Source organism: Diabrotica virgifera, chromosome 7 (assembly GCF_917563875.1).
Source record: "Diabrotica virgifera virgifera chromosome 7, PGI_DIABVI_V3a".
Lineage (NCBI taxonomy): Eukaryota > Metazoa > Arthropoda > Insecta > Coleoptera > Chrysomelidae > Diabrotica > Diabrotica virgifera.
The window spans coordinates 94,011,821-94,016,837 of NC_065449.1; positions in this window are offsets into that span (position 1 = coordinate 94,011,821).

The following is a 5,017-nucleotide window of genomic DNA, read 5'->3' on the forward strand; positions in this document are numbered from 1 at the left end:
TAATACTAGAAAGTTGAAGCGTAACGCTGGTCCTGTTACCTTCCTTGTATACCGTAGGCCTTATAGATAGCAAACTGTCATGCTATAATCGCAAATCCGCGTTAGCGGTATAAAACGGAAGACTGTAACGTTCCGTCACTTGGTAAACTATTTATTACACTTGAGTCCACGAGTCTTCACCCGTGCGTCATTAATACCTGGCGAGATAAAACACATACTTTTTATCTAGCATTATTCTCTTCCACGCATGAAACTAATGACAAACCAGCTACTGCCTGTTACTAAGTAAAAACACATGTTATTTTTATGAACGATCTAGACTCAGTACATTGAAAAGAGATAGGTACAAAAAAAGGCGATTGGGGATGTTTTCACATATTTTAAGTACAATTTCTGACGTTTTGGTTTGTTTACTTTTGTGGCTGTCAGTTTGTTGAATTTTTTGCTGTTATTTTGTCGAACTTTTGCATTTTGAAGTTTTTTTATAGTATACAAACAGTTGTTTTCACAACTAATTTTATATTGGGGTTTGAAATTTTATAGTAAGTTTATGTTATTTTACGATTAATTTTGACAACGTACAAAGCTAACCTCATTGACACAGTTAAGGAATGATTGTGTTTAACGTTCCGCCAAAGTAAATAAAATAACAAAAAGAAAATTAGGTTATTGAATTTTTTTATAAATGGTTTATTTATTTATTAATCAATGATAATAATAGAATTTATTAAGCTACTTCAAATGTAGCTGTAATTATGCACCAAAATTTTAAAGTAAAAATTTAAATTTGACATTCTATTTATTTGATAACGTCAAATTTTATACTATAACCCGTGATCGGAGTAATACCCACTTTCTGTCACTTGCTGTTGCGTTTAGTAAATTTCCGACTTGTTTCGTATGCTTTAAATGATGACGCACGGGTAAAGACTCGTGGACTCAACTGTAGTAGAAAAACTTAATCATTAACTTTATAATTACGTTCTTTAAATTTTAATAACGTTCCGTTATTAAATTATACCACATTCTACAAATTTTAGTTATATTGGAGCCCAACGTGGGGCCAATATAACAAAAATTTGTGGAATTTGGTATATTATTTTAATAATGGAGTGTTATTAAAATTAAAAGAACGTAATTTTAAAGTTAAATATTAGGTTTTTCTTCTAATAAATAGTTCACCAAGTGACGAAACGTTACATTATCAGAGTCAATATAACAATAACAAAAATGTGTGGAATGTAGTATAATTTGGTATAATTCCACAAATTTTTGTTATAAGACTATTATTGTTTGTTAAGAATATGTTATATAAAGATTTAGCGTTTTATTCAGTGATGAGCGCGCTAATAACCGGCAAAAGATGGAAAACATAATACATTGTGTAATAAAAAGGGATGAAACTATTAGAGCTGGAAATTATCGATATAAACGTATAAATTAACATTACATTACATAGTTTCCCACCTTTAGACGTATCGAAGGAGTATGACAACTGTCATTGTGACGGGAGAATTTTATAAAATAATCGTGTCGCAGACGTCCAAACGTGGGAAACTATGTAATGTTAATTTATACGTTTATATCGATAATTTCCACCTCTACTATGATCTGTTTTTAAACCAGGAGGAGTAATTCAAATTTACCGCACCATAATGCTTGTTTGTAATTGGTCCAACCCCAAGCAAATTTACTCCACTTTTAGAATATAAAATAAACAGGAAGGAGTCTGTCATATATCAACAACACCTTAAATTTCTAGCGGAAGCGGCCATCTTGAACGTCTGTGGATGATTCATAAGTTTTTGTCAACGAGGTAGAAGGTGTTTGTGTATTGGATCAGCTGTGTGCATAGGCGTACCATCTGGTAAAGCTCCTGTATATGCAATAAATTAAGACCGTCCGCACATGGGTCGATCGAAGACACGTCTCGAAGTTCGCGCGTCTTGCTCGTCTTGTACGAACCCTGCGTCACAAGCGATTACCCTCCGCACACTAGTCGATTCTGTTTTTATAAATTAACGCATTTTTTATATAGTAACCAAAACGACTATTTCGATCTGTGAAGAGTACGGTATTATTACATTTTTATACAGTTGAGGATATTTTTCTACTTCCTCAACGAATTTTATAATAAACAGCTAGAAAAATAAGTTCAATGTTTTCAGAATTTTACATTACAAACAATATATTTCCACAAAGCTAATAGTACTACAATCAACGAACATAACATTCAGTGATCTTTAAAAAGACTAAAATTTAATTTAGGGCAAAAATCAACAAAAACGAAGCAAACAAATAAAATAATGACTATAAACGTGCGTCTCACTCGAACTTTCTCGTTCGCTTCAGATCGCACGGAACGAGAGTCGTACAAGACGAGGAGATTTGCAATCCTAAACGCTCCGTGTACGGAACTCAATGCCACAACGAATGAACTTAAGTGACGGGGAGAGATCTACGCGATTGGAATCGAGTCGATTACTTCGAGCGTCGCTCCATGTGCGGACGGCCTAACTGAAGTTATTAGTATAATAAAATGTTATTTAACTGACTTTTCAACAAAATATTATATTAATACGTATTTTCTCTTGATCTATAGCTGTTTGTTTAACATCAAAGATGTAATAAAATCGTTAAGAATTTCTTTTCTTCCCTCTTTCAAAGGTACGTCACTGGAGATAGAAAGCAAATCTGACAGCTGATCGCCATTTGCAACCTCCTTCCTGGCTCGAAGTCACTTCGCATTGTACTCCTTCCTGGTTTATTTTATATTCTAAGACTCCACTGTTATAAAATTTTGACACTAATGACATTTATGAAAATTTGACACAATTGGCATTTCATAGGTTAAGTTATATCAGAATTTTTTGCGTTATTCCTTTAATTTTTAGATCTTTAGTCTGTTTTTATAAAAAAAAAACAGTTGTTTTTAGAACTCTATTGTTTATTTTTTAACCAAGAGGAGTGATTCAAATTTACCGCGCCGTAATGCTTGTTTCTAATTGGTCCAACCGCAGGCAAGTTTACTCCACTGTTATTAAATTTTGACACTAATGACGTTTATGAAATTTTGGCACTTCTGTCATTTTATAGGTTAAATAAGTATATCGGCGATTTTTTGTGTTTTCTGCATTATTCCTTTAATTTTTAGCTTTTTAGTCTATTTTTGTATAAAAACAGTTGTTTTTAGAACTCTTTAGCGATGTGTTAGTATAATATAATATGTATGGATTATCATCGAAAGGTGATGTGATCAACGAAAAAAGAAGATGAATTTGGTGAATTTTCTAGGAACTTTCTTGTGTGTGAATCTGTCTTTTTAGTTTACTCCTCTTGGTTAAAAAATCAACTATAGCGACGTATTAGTATAATATAATATTTATGGATTACCATCGAAGGCCGATATGATCAACCAGAAAGAAGATGTATTTGGTGATTTTTCTAGTGACTTTCTTGGGTGTGAATCTGTCTTCAGTTTACTCCTTTTGGTTTAAAAACAAACCATAGTTTCATCTCTTTTTATTGCACAATGTATTATGCTTTCCATCTTTTGCGTTATTTTACCGGTTATTAGCATGCTCATCACCTCTATATATAAAGCCTTCCTAATAAGCAAAAAGAAACTCAATTACAAAACTGATGGTGGGGTCGACAGTATGTGCCGTTTGCCAGATAGGCAATGCAAATTTTCAAATCTGTAGACTGGAGGAAAATGTGTGACCAAAGGAGAATAATCAAATACTAACGAAAAGGATGTCAAAAATCCATGGAAAAACTGCTTTGAAAGTTTATTAAATGAAGAATTTGACAGAAAATCAGTTGAGCTAACGGAAATAGTAACAGTAATGGTCAGCAAAATAACAATTGAGGAAGCTGTTTAAGTACTTGTTAAAATAAAGAAAGGTAAAGGGTAAAGCAGTTGGACCAGGTGATATCTCTGGGAAAGCTTTAGGAGAGGCAGAAACAACAAGTTGGTTTAATAGAGTTATCAAAGTCGGGCAAGTGCCACGTGCCAGATGAATGGAGAAGTAAGTATTTAGGTTTCATAATGTCAAACAAAGGAACAGCTGAAGAAGATATAAAAAATAGACTAGGAAAAACAGGAGACTGCATACGAAAATTGAACCCGGTGCTGTGGAATAAGAACATCAGTATAAAAACAAAAAGCAGAATATATATATATATATATATATATATATATATATATATATATATAACACTTAACACTATGACAAGAAGTATCCTCACTTGTGGGTGTGAAAATTGGATAATAAATAAGAAAACCAAAAACAAAATAAGAGCAACAGAGATGGAATTCCTAAGGAAAAGCTACGAGTATCAAGAAGAGATAGAATAAATAACAGAGATTAAGAAAATAATGGGAATTAACTTAGATATAATAGACTACATAGAATAGAAGACATTAACCTGGTATGGACATGTTAGAAGAGTAGATAAAAACGTCGGATAAAAAGGAAGAGAGGCAGACCCCGAAGATTTTTCAGAGATGCAGTGGGCGAAGAAAACTGCAGGAAGGGAACTGGCAAACAGAAAGTACTGGAGAGAAAGGTTGTGTGAAGGAATACAGTGAAAACTGTGGAAATTAGTACCTATATACTATTCTAATTAGTTTTTTTTCGATGGCCCTATAGCATAAAAAATATTATAAATTATGTAAGTTGTCATAAAACTTGTTTATAATATTAACATGAATAGGATATTCTTCTTCTATTAAATTGAATCGGTCATTATGAAAATGGCTCATCTCCACTTTTTTGACATTTCCCCTTTTTGTCGAGTTTGTATTTAATATACATAGACACGTCTATTCCGTATGAAAACGGGCCAACTTTAAATATTGTCATCGAAAGCACAGCATCTCCGCATATCAGTTCAGTTTGAAAAGGAGTCATCTCATAGAATTACCAATTCTACATGATCTGTTCATTTTGAAAACGAGTCATCTCTTTTACAAAAAATTGCGGTTTCAAGGTCTTTTAAAATTTAAAAACAC